The sequence below is a fragment of the Lepidochelys olivacea genome (genome assembly GCF_965140295.1).
Source record: "Lepidochelys olivacea isolate rLepOli2 genome assembly, chromosome: 3".
Classification (NCBI taxonomy): Eukaryota; Metazoa; Chordata; order Testudines; family Cheloniidae; genus Lepidochelys; species Lepidochelys olivacea.
The window spans coordinates 149,260,513-149,273,116 of record NC_140413.1 but is presented as its reverse complement, the minus strand read 5'-3'; the positions used below and the strand labels follow the sequence as shown (position 1 = coordinate 149,273,116).

General features: G+C 44.4%; 1 long non-coding RNA gene across 1 annotated transcript; it reads right to left on the bottom strand.

The window, feature by feature from the left end:
• Positions 1-4,342: 4,342 nt before the first annotated feature.
• LOC311517473 lies at positions 4,343-9,318 on the bottom strand. The gene is made up of 2 exons (XR_014710709.1): positions 8,992-9,318; positions 4,343-6,019 (listed from the first exon to the last, which is right to left on the bottom strand). It is a non-coding gene; the product is annotated as an uncharacterized lncRNA (long non-coding RNA).
• Positions 9,319-12,604: the final 3,286 nt, after the last annotated feature.

The following is a 12,604-nucleotide window of genomic DNA, read 5'->3' as shown; positions in this document are numbered from 1 at the left end:
TCATAGGCGAGATCTGACTAATAAAAAAGGAGGATTTGTACTTTTGTAGGACACTCTGTCAGTCGCTTCTTTACCCCTTGTTCCAACATTCAAGGAGGCTTAGATGATTCCCAGTAAACTGATGTTTCTTTAAACAGCAGAGATTATAATTCAATTAAACTGGATCAAAAAATTCTTCTCATGTTTATATCATCCTACCGGACAACTCAAATGGCCTTTACTCCTGTCAAGAAGCTACCCATTCATCTCTGAAACAGTGCAGGTGCATTTCTTAATACAAAGGGCATCCTGTTTGAAAAGGGTGAGGTTCCCAGTAACATCCAAATGGCTACCATACATCTAAAGCCTTTTGTTAGCAGCCACTCTATACATCTGAAGTGCGTATATATTTTTACATTGCTACAGTACATTTTGGAGAAACTGGAGTTTCTTCACCAGTGTGCTCCAATCAGCAATAATGAAAAACAAAATAAACTAATCATGCTGCAGTCCCAGAGGTTTCTAACTCACATGAGAAGGCTGCTGGAATGACCTAATGGTTTTTCTATTCTAAAGGGAAATGTTACTAATTTGCTCCAAAGCCATATGACAATTCAGTGGGTAAGAAAGAATTCTGTCAATAAACACTGAGAGGCATTATTACATTTGGCATTCACAAGCGTGCTATGGAGGCAGCCATCTTCTTGAAAAATTCCTTTGTGATACTGTGACATTCTGTTTTATTTAATAGATTAAAGATTTATTTAAGTAAATTTGTAACAGGCTAGAAATGTTCAGGATTCAGCCTTTGGCGTTTTCTTCCTAATCTTCACTATGTGTGGCCTTCTTCAGAATGTTGGAATTCAGGAGGAAGGAATATTTTTTCTTCAGGCTTTTACCCCCAAGAAACGGTGAAACGCTTTTGCAGCATCAAGTTAGATATCTAAGTTAACAGAGGTCTGACGCAAAGACTCCCATTGACTGCTGTGGGCTTGGGATGGGGCCTTTGATCCTTGCAGTTCAGGATGAAGTGTTGCACTTAAAGCTATCAGTGAAAGGCAAAGGACCCAACTTTGGATTTGTTGCTGATGTACTCACCGCTTAAAACTGGATCGAATCGGATACTTTATAAAAAGGGAAACACTTTGAAGATATTATTTTCTTTTTCCTCCGGGTGTGTTATTGACTTAAAAGAGTGAGTTGGTTTTTAGTGGGGTTGGAAGGGAGCTGTCTGTGTATTTAAGGATTTTAGCTGTTACTTCTTAATATAAATAATGTGCCAGTATGTGTTACAAACTGAGCATCTGGGTAAGTTCTGCTTAAGCAAAACATTCCATTTCTAATCTCCTACACCCGCATCCAGAAAACTCAAAAGTGTCTGAACTTTGAGACTTTAACTTGCCATGTAAATAACACTAATGGAGGTACCAGCAGGGTGAAATCCATGCTGTGTAGAGGACCACCACTTCAGCCCATTTCTACACTCCTAAAAAGATCACACATCTAGAAAACAAAGAAGAGGCTGTCAAATACAGAACGCTGATCATTTTTGGGCTGCTACTTTTAAGCACATTTCCTAAGATATTTATCAACATATTACATAAAATGGAATCTTGAAGTGTCACGAGTGATGTCACTTTTCAGCAAGAGGTTTGTCTCCAGGCCACTGTTTCCATAAATGTGAAATGTAGTGGGGTCATGAGGCTCGGGGGGGAAGGGGGGAAAGACATAAATGGTGGACAGCCCTTGCTCTGCCCCCTCTGCACTGGGTAAATTTAAACAGTAATGCTTTGTGAAGCTTAAAAAAAATTCACATATGTAACAGTGGAAAATGTGGGACTAAGCGTGTCCACAGTAAAATGTTTCATTAAGTTCTCAGGAGTGCACTTCTGGTCAGAAGCACAGTGCATGAGCATGGGCCTAGATCCTCAAAGGTATTTTGCTGTCTAACTCCCATTAAAATCCTTTGAGGATCTGAGCCTGGAGCCACAGGCAGAATTAGGAACATAGTGGATTAAAAAAAACCCCAAAAGTACCAGCTGCACATCGCCTGCATTTCAGGCTCTGATAACTTTCTCACTAATTTCCCCTCTTTCTGGAAAATTCACATGCTTAGCTACAAGCTACAGCTGAATAGCAAAAACTAGACACAATTCAGATGTGCATATGCAGGTAATTACACGCTTACCTAGTCGAGTAAAGGAATTCACCAATCCCACTAGCCAAATCCCTTAAACCATGGAGTTTACGAGCTAAAAGATCTTATATTGGCCAAAACTTGGAGATATATGGGTGCAAGAGGGAAAGATACACAGATATCTGGCAGCTCTACTCCCCCCATCCTGGTCATTGCCAGCTGTCTTGGGGGCATATCATCAGTCGATAACGCAGTGGAGCAGGGACACTGACTGAATCCCATTTAAAAGGAACCATGCACCTGAACTAAAGGGCAAGAATAAAGAAATCTGTCCCTGTCTATTCCCACCCTTAGCCCACCTTGCTCTCTTTTGCCCAATTTGTATCACGGCACCTTCTCTGTGGCTGTTCCACCTGTGCTCTCCCTTCCTTACATGGGGCTTCATGGCACAGACTCTATGTGATGCATTGAATTTCAGCTTGTGAGACAAACTTCTCACCCTGAGAACTTTCAGACATCTCAGCTGAACAACGCTGGTGAAGGTTTCTTGAAGGGACCGTCCATGGTACATACATAGGATCTTTCTAGAAAATCGTTCGGTGTTCCTCTTAATACTCTTAACCAGTTCATAAGGGCGTGTTTGTAAATCTGACTGGTTTTCACAAGGCCTGGGACATAATTAAGAAAGGATATCAACTACCCAGTGCCACAGAGACTAATAGGAATTTAGAATTGACCTCGTTGGCTGGTGTCCCCTGACTTTAATTTTCCTAAATGTCTCTAGCCATGAATTAAATCTCAACTAAAAGACTAGGTGAAAGCTTTCAAACCCTGTGATCTAAAGTTAGGCTCCTAAATCCATATTTAACCATCCAAGTGAAAGAGGCTTGATTTTGAAAGTTGCCAAGCCCCTGTTCACTCCAATGGGATTTATGGGGGCTCAGCACTTCTGAAGCTCAGGCCGCTGCTGTTTAGGTGTGTGAATATTGATGCTGGAGCCTAGTTTTAGGCACTAGGGTTTGAAAACTTTGGCCTTGAAGCTGGACTTGCAGGGAGCTGGTACCTGTAGGACATTTGTACTCTTTAGCCACATTAAAGAGTTGAAATTTTAGACTTCTTGCTCTTTATCTGGCTGCTGTATTTTGACTTTGTTTTCTGTCTCGCCTTCCCCCTAGTTTAATTATATTCCATTTGTTATTCATCCTGCAGTGTTCCAGGACCCCCTCTCCTCCCTCCGGGTTGTCGCTTTCTTCCTTGAACATATGCTCATGCAGGGGAGAGATGACAGAGTGAAACATTAGACTGCATGTTAAGATGATTAAAAGGCATGTAAGAAAACCAAAGCTGTCATTTTAATCTCCTACTAATGTCCATTGGCATGGCTTTGAGATATGGTACCGTGCTGACAATAGTGATGGACAGAGTGTGAGATTGGCCCCTTGAACCTGGGGGCCTTGCAGGAATAGATTATGTCTAGACCTGGTTTACATCAAGGACCAAACCGGATAAGCCGATTAGCCAATTAGAAATAGTTCAGCCAGTGGAGATGAGGGACCAAAGAAATCTGAAATCGGAGATCTGGGTATCACAACTGATTAATAGCAAAGATGTGGAGTGTAGGAGCAGCTGGATTTGAGTGGAGAGAAGAGGAGTTTAATACAAATACTGGGTACAAATAAATAACATTCTTGTCTTTTCCTTAGTACCTCAGTGAGGAGACGGATCAAAACTCCAATTGTAAATGCAGAGAACAGTCATATTTAAGCCTCCATCCAAATATTACCAACTCATCCTTTAATTATAAAAAAAACACCTCTTGCTCCAGAGGCCTTATTTCCTTTCTTTACCAGTCTAGTATGTTCTATTGTTTTATTCCCATCAGCTTGTATGATATATGGATTCTACTAACACTCAACGTGTTTTTCAGCATGAAACTCCCGGCATTTCCCGTTGTAGGCACCCTTAGTCAGGGATCATGTCAATCATCGTAGTTTAACATTACTTACTTGGAACACCATCGAAAGTCAGCTGAGCTACTGCAGAGGTGATCAATTTTAATAAATGGAAGAAAAGCAAATATAAACAGCCTGTGGGAAGAGAACATCTCTATGTACCCAGTTCTCTGAATCCAGGCCTGACCCTAGTAGGGTAGTCAGGGCTATTGCCTTCTTACGACCCCAAGACACAAAGCCATATGTGGGGAAAGGAAAAATAATCTGTCTGACCTTTCCAGTGAACTGGGTGGCTCCCAGTAAAACATTTATTAGAATTTTTATTTCTCAAGTACCAACAGTGTGCTTGGCCCTCTACGAAACACAGAAGAAGACTTCATCCCCTCCCCAAGAAACGTGCAACCTAAACATAATGGGCTAAATTCTGCTCTGACTTGCCTCATACCGTCCATCTGCAGTCAATAGGATGGCATGAGGGATAGCCAGGGCAGAATTAAGACCCAATGTATTATAATGTGTATAGGTGCAGGTTTTCCAAGCCTGGCTATCTCACTTTACCCCACGCTTGGCTGGTCCCCACTCACACCTGCCGTGCTACTTGTCGTCCATTAACATTCCAAGGAAATCGGGGGAATGCACCAGCATGCTTGGTTCATTCAGCAGCACAGCAGGTGTGTCCTACCCGGACAGACCTGAAACATTCCGTGGCTGTCAAGCGATTCGGGGTCAAACATTTTCTCATGGTGAAGAACAACAGAACCATGAGAGAGATGAAATACATTTTGTCAACATGAGACACCCCATGCCTGGGATTCTCTATGAAATATAAGGGAGTTGGGTGCCCAAAATCCCACTGAATTTCAATAGACATTTGGGTGGCAACATCCATAGATGTTGTTGAGAATCTGAGCCTCGACTTTGATTTAAACACTTTAAGATAAGAACAGGGCAGAATGGGATACCTGCTTTAGAGTTAGAGACATACAGATACAGTCACATCAAATATTTTGGGAGAATTCTGTAAGCAAGTGATGTCTGTTGGGAGCTTCACCTTTAAGAGGCTCATGTTATATAATGAAGAGGCAGCTGGAACTGAGACACTGAATGAAGCAGATCTCTGTCAAGCCCCTTGTCTCCAAGGGGTTACTGAGCTCCACCATGTGCACCAGGAGACGAGCTCTACCTTGGGCGCCTGTGGAAGACGGGGAAGGCCTCTGCTGACCAGCAGCAGTTGTTGCAACCCTTTTGCTGCTCCTCCTCCACCCCTTGCACAGGGGTGGGGGTGGTGTTCGTTCGTGGACTATCGGGATGGGGCCACTCCATTCAGCACCACACCCAGTAGTTCCAGACTGCCTGTGCCCAGAACATCCAACACACCCACACCCTTAAGGGAAACATATTCCCATAGTCCCAGACAATTAGAAATACACACATGAGATGGACAAGAAATAGCCTCCCTCCCGCCCCCTGAAACATTTCCGTATTCCCTGAGTTAGCTGGATATGAACCAGGTTGGGCAACACAAGCCTGAACTTCTTATATTTGGATTTCCTGGCAAGAACTCTAAAACCGGGAGATGGCCAAAGCGGATGTCGATCTAGGACCAGTTCACAATCATTATTGTTGTTATTTGTATTATTGTAGTATGTAGGTGCCGCAGTCATGGACCAGGACTCCATTGTGCTAGGTGCTGTACAAACATATAATCGATCTTAAAGAGAAAGACTTCCTACCAGTCCTTTGAGTTTACCTTCGTTCACTGTGCTACAGTAACATTTCCAGGAGCAGCACATTTTATCTGATCAGAGAGGGGAAAATATTTCCACGAGGTCTGGTTCAGTGAATGCATGGAACCTCTGGGGTAAGATAAATGAGGATCTGGAGAAATTTTTCCGTAATTGCCATTTTCAGCTCACTGTAATTCAAAACAAAGTAGCTCCCAAACTAGGACCTAAAACAAAAGGTGTTGTCAGTACAATGATTGTAATAGCAATAAAAATTCATAGTATGGTAGCATCGAGGGGTCTCAGCCAGGGATCAGGCTCCATTGTACTTAGAGCTATCCACACATATAACGAAAAGAGAGTCCCTGTTCCAGAGAGCTATTACTGTAAGGATAGGGCCAGAACAAAGCATGGTGTTTTATAGGCCAGTGACAATGGGTAATGTTGTATCTACCTGGTGCAAGCTCATAGACACCAGTGGAGTTACAGGATTTACCCTGCAGTGAGGTCAGAATTTGGCTCCAAGCCCCCACACTCAATGTTTATAGAATTTCCTGTTCAGGACAGTGAGACTGGTTTGTCCACTGAAACTACAGTACAGCCTGATCAGTGTTGCCTCCACCTACCCCTGAGGTTCGTATCGTGTACCTCCTATTAGGGGACACCTGCACCATTGTGCCCAGGGGGCAGCAAGCTCTTAGACTTCCTCCAGGTGTCCCACCTGTCCTGATTACGATACGGTCAGTGAGGCGCTGAAGCAGAGGGAAAGAAATCGAGGAACATCACCGTTCCTCAGTTGGAACAGGAACTCCTCCTCACAGCCCTTCTCTTTCCAACAGCATGCTGGGAGGGAAGTATGAAACCCCAGCGATAACCGTACATCCACAAACCACACTTGACTAGCACTGCTGCCACTGCTTCCTAATGGGGTACATCAGACCTGCTTGCACAATGTGTAGGACGAGACCCTCCCGCTGACTGAGATGAGGGCGGAGTTTTCCTTAGTTTGCGGGGTGTCACCCTGTGTTTTGGGAGCCAAAAGTTTTGTGTTTAACTCCTCTCGCAGTACATACTGTGAATGCTCACAGATCATACCCGGGGAGCAAGCATTCTTTTCCATTTGCCTTGAATCTGCAGCAGGGAGAGTTCCTGCAACCATCATGCCATGGACCGCTTGACGGTACCTGACAGATTCCCTGCACTTGCCTGCAGGCGCTGCTTCCTCACATGCTGCTTTGTATCACTTCTCAGCCTGGAAAAGACTCACAAGCCTTCCCAGTCCCTCACATTTTCTGCCTGAAATGTCCCCACTTACTACAGCAAATCAAGTAATAAAAGCAGAACTGGGCCAGCTCTCCAGTTGGCATAAAGTAGCACAGTTCCATTGAAATCAATGGGCTGGATCCCCAGCTGGTGCAAACAGGCACAGATCCTTTGAAGTCAATGGATTTAGGCCAATTTACAGAGTCTGCTAATCTGGCTCAGTGTGGCTCTGAGCCAGTAAATGTCAAGAGGACAGATCTGAGGGAAGACTATGTCTGTCTTGGCTGTTTCAAATAAGCTCTACCAGGCTTAGTAGATATTTAAAATAAATCATAGAATCATAGAATATCAGGGTTGGAAGGGACCTCAGGAGGTCTAGTCCAACCCTCTGCTCAAAGCAGGACCAATCCTCAGCTAAATCATCCCAGCCAGGGCTTTGTCAAGCCTGACTTAAAAACCTCTAAGGAAGGAGATTCCACCACCTCCCTAGGTAACCCATTCCAGTGCTTCACCACCCTCCTAGTGAAAAAGTTTTTCCTAATATCCAACCTAAACCTCCCCCTCTACCACTTGAGACCATTACTCCTCGTTCTGTCATTTCACTCCTCCTGGCCCCAGTTCATTTCTTATCCTGACAATGGTAGTTAGGTCAATTTGGATTTACTAACAGTCCTGTTAGAATCCAAGCTGCTCAGAGCTGCCCACTTTGCAGGTAGGATTTGAAAGTTCAGAGAAGCTTAGTTGCAGGGGACTCTTGCACCGTTTTGCAGTCTCACATGTGTGCACTGCATCACCTCAGACTGGCAGATCATGATCCGTGATGGCACAAAACCCAGACAAACAGGGAAATGGTGCTAATCCCGCCCATTCTACCAGGGTTTGTTCTTTTTGAGTTTGTCATGGAAAAAACAACAGTAGCTCATTTATGGAACTGGATGTTTTAAAACTTGGGTGTCGTCAGGGAAAACTTGCTGAAGAAAAGCAAAGGAGGTTTCTGTGCAAAACAGCTGAAGTGTGAAGAAATAATAATTAAAAAAGAAAAGATTTCACAAGGAGGGCAGATTAAGGTCTAGCTGTTGCCTCTATAACAATGTCTTCATGTTCCAAAGGGGGAAGAGAGAAAAGGAAATCAAAGACAAGACAAAGCACAAATAACTTCTGATGAGGGATCTGGATAATGTTACAGGCTTGTGAGTTTCCCTCCCTGGAACTGATCCAGAGCCTGTTGAGGTCAATGGAAGTTTTTCCATTGACCTCAATGGACTTTGGATCAGGCCTCTTTGTTTTCTCTATGTTAATGGCATGAAGGATGGATGTGATTGGTTGTAGAACAGAAGGAATGTTCATGTTCCTACAGGAACAGAAAAATAAAAGGGGAGAGTGTGGAGGTGTATTAACACCCCATCTCCTGTCGGGGTGGACTGTGGGTGTGTGGATACTGCAATTATTGTCCACCCAACTGCCTTGGGCCTCACCATGCTGAGGTGCAAGGGTCAAAGTCGAAGCAGCGGCCCTTGGGTTCAGGGCTGCATGACCTAATGGCCAGGGTCAATACAGCAGCCCTTTAGTTCAGGGCAGCATGGCCTAGCAGCCAGAGTCAATACAGCAGCCCTTGAGCCCATAGGTGCTGGAACTATGGGTGCAGGGGGTGCTGCAGCACCCCCTGGCTTGAAGTGGTTTCCATCATATCCAGGGTTTACAGTTTGGTTCAATGGCTCTCAGCACCCCCACTATACAAATTGTTCCAGCACCCCTGCTTGAGTCTAGGGCAGCATGGCCTAGCGGCCAGAGTCAATACAGCAGCCCTTGAGCCGGTGGAGGCCATGGTAGGGGGGCCCAGGCCCACCCGACTCCACCAGGCCCTGACCCAGGGCCCTAGCAGTGGCAGAGTGGTCCACTATTGGATCAGCAGGGAATCCCACCAAAGCACACTGACCTCACACGGGTGGGAGATACCTCCGTGGGTCACTTCCTACCGCTCTTCCTGAAGCTGCGGTCCATGGGGCATCAGGGTCTCCAACTTCCTCAGCGCAAGTAGTTCCCTCAGTCTCCATTGGCCACAGATCTCCGGCTCCCCTAGGCAAAGGCTGTGGTGCCTCCTCAGATGGAACCTCCATCAAAGGTCCTTCCTCTCCAGCAGTCCACTCAGACTGAGCCAGGCTTCTCCCTTTTATATTAGCATAGCACTTGGAGCATGCCCAGTACAGTCTGAGGGATGGAACTTCCTCCGCCCATAGTGTGGGGTTAATCCCTTCTGGCTCAATGTGGGGTATGCACACCCTGTCACAGAGAGTAATAGATTTCTGATAAATTATTATGCCTTGCAATTAGTAAATCAATACAATCTACATAAAACAGTAATGTCTTGTCACTGGAAAAGTTTTAAATGTCTAACTAGCATCTGTTGCTAGTGAAGTCCTGTAACAACCAAAACAGTACATTGACTTTATCATTAGAGCAATCTATATTCCAGTGCAAAGGGGACATTTGTGTATCAGTCTCCATTGAAACTAGTAGCATCTAATGGCAAGTGAAAAAAGAGTTGCAATGAAGCTGGTCTCATGCAGATGGTAAATATTCATCACTGCCTCCCCACCATGGAAACATTCATAAGACTGTCTTCTCCCCTCCCTTCAGCCTCAACCTCAATCACTTCAAATGGTGAACCATACACCAAAGATTAGCCTTTAGCTTCCATCTGGTGCATAGAATGGCAAGAAAATATGTGACCAACTATCTCTGCTTCAGTCTTCCAGTTGAGGGATCCTGCAGGGTGATGGCTTAATCGTTGGGGCACCAGAGTCAGAACAGACTCACTGGAACTATATGTTCCGTCCCAGCCTAGATCATCCTGAAATGCAATTAATAAATGGAATTTCATGCAGTTTACTATGGGGGTAGGAAGTTGGGTGAGGCCTTACAAACAGGGGGGTCTGTTCATTCCACTTAGGCATTATGGATCACTTGGCACTTTTCTTAAGAACATGTTTGTCCTGGTCTTCCTTGGCCAAATGTTTCCCCCGCTGTCTATTACCTTGCATCTCAGAGGTGGCTGCATTTCAGTGGAGTGTGGCTCCCATATGCATAATTTTTATTATAATAATTCATCTGTGTAGTATTTAAATCTATATGCCTACAGGACTCTGTCCCAATGATTTTAGTCTACTGGACATGGCAAAAGTAGTGGTACAAGACAGAAATACACAGACTGTAATGTGGCCATTAGCACCTGAATATGTCACAGAAGGTGTGTGAGTTTTATCTGTTTCTTGATGTAGGTGAGGATGCAGTTTGTAAAGCACTTAGTGACCCTTCAGGATGAAAAGCACAATATACATGTGAGCTATGGACGTTGTTATTCCTTAATCTACCTGTTGGGCTATGAGAAAAACTTCCTAGCATCAGAGATGTCCTCAGCTTCCAGCCAGTCACCATCTGTGCTGGCGGAAGTAGAAAGAGGAGATTGAAGGTAGGTGGGTAGTAGAACTGTGGCTGGCAGCTGATGATGTCTAGTTGTTGGTTAATCCAAAAGCCCATGAGACACCACTTGCTCACTGCATGTGAGCATGAAGATAGAAAAGCCTGGGGAAGGCTCATAGCGCAATCTTCAGTAATTCTTAGCTTTTTGTTTATCCATTCAGTGAGAGAGATCCAACAATAGGACAACTAGAAAAGAGACAGAGGAGGCCGATGAACAATTCTGCAGGAATTATCTATGAAAAGAATGAAAGATAACTACAGCTTCAGCCTTTTCTCTTCTGCAGAAATATCTAAGACTCCAAAGGCTAACCCACCAGTCTGCTTCACCTGCCCAGGCTATATGTTCTCAGAACACCGGTTGTGTCAGGCTGTCACCCATTAGGGATGGACATTTCTTCCCACCACACAACTGATCCCTTGAAGCCTCTAACAATTTGGTATTGATAATATTTTCAGCTTAATCACATACTAGTACAACTTCATGAAAACCAGACACCCCCTACCACACTCTGTGGGAGGAGAAGATGCTTTGAATACATCATCCTGTCAACTGAGTTTATTATTCTTTCATTCAAGATAAACTGCCACAGCCAAATGCTAGCCTGTATAAATTCCAGCCTCAGAAGTCCAGCAGGCACCCGGCTCCTTGTTAAACACACACATGACCACATAAATCCAACTGGGTAAATAATACGACAACTTCCAATTCCCAGCAGATCCTTCAAAGGCTGATGTTTTCTCCGTTACCTGGGGTGGTCTTTGAAGCAGCTGTATAAACCAGGCGCTCACTACGGGCCAGGACATGGACTACATATAGGCAATTGGCAAGATGGACTTATCCTGGGCACACACAAACCTTGTTGCCCTGTGCTAACACAGCTTTGTCTAGTGTCTGTTAAATACAGTGACAGTCTGAGGTCCTGTTCTTATGCTAAGATCTTTGGCTATACAGCAGAGGCAGCCATAAGCTAGGAAGTGTATGGTCACATCCTCACATTCCAGACTAGTCACATTGAAAGAAGGCAACCTGGGGCTGTTAGAAAGGTGATCTGATTGATCACCTCCAGGGAAAGGGAAGAGCCTAGAAGATGTAAAAGGAAATTTAGTTTGATAGTTTTCTGTTCGGTAAGAACTCACTTATCAATAGACACAGCTGGGAAACCCTTATGTCTTTATAGATGTAGTTGTGAAATCCTCACTTCTGTATTGTTTTGTCATTATAGTTCCTACTTTGCTATTGTTTATTTGCATGGTCTCTATCTGGTTCTGTGATTGTTTCTGTCTGCTGTATAATTAAATTTGCTGGGTGTAAACTAATTAAGGTGGTGGGATATAATTGGTTGGCTAATCATGTTACAATATGTTAGGATTGGTTAGTTAAATTTCAGTAAAATGATTGGTTAAGGTATAGCTAAAGGGAACTCAAGTTTTACTATATAGTCTGCAGTCAATCAGGAAGTAAGTGTGGGGGGGAATAGGAACAGGGAATGGGGGTGGGGAAATTGGAATCATGGTTTGCTAAGGGGGGGGGGAATGGAACAGAGACACAGGTAAGGCTCTGTGGTGTCAGAGCTGGGAAGGGGGACACTGAGGAAGGAAACTGGAATCATGCTTGCTGGAAGTTCACCCCAATAAACATCGAATTGTTTGCACCTTTGGACTTCGGGTATTGTTGCTCTCTGTTCAAGAGAAGGACCAGGGAAGTAAGCAGGTGAAGGAATAAGCCCCTAACAGTAGGAATTCCCATTCTGAGCACCCTTGAACTGGACAAAAGCCAGGTCTGACCATAGGGAAAAAAAGAAACAACTCTAAGGAACAGCTGGAAAGAAAATCCAAAGAGTGTCTTAAGGTCCTAAAGTCAGCCCCTAGTCTCCTTCCTGTGTGATACATCATGTTTGGTTCTGGTTAACTGATGGGCAGCACCATGGCCTTAAGGAAGTTATAGCTTAGGGCCCTGGACTCAGACTTCTTGTTCTCACTGAAGTAGGGTGACCAGATGTCCTGATTTTATAGGGAAAGTCCCGATTTTGGGGGCTTTTTCTTATCTAGGCACCTATTACCCCCCACCC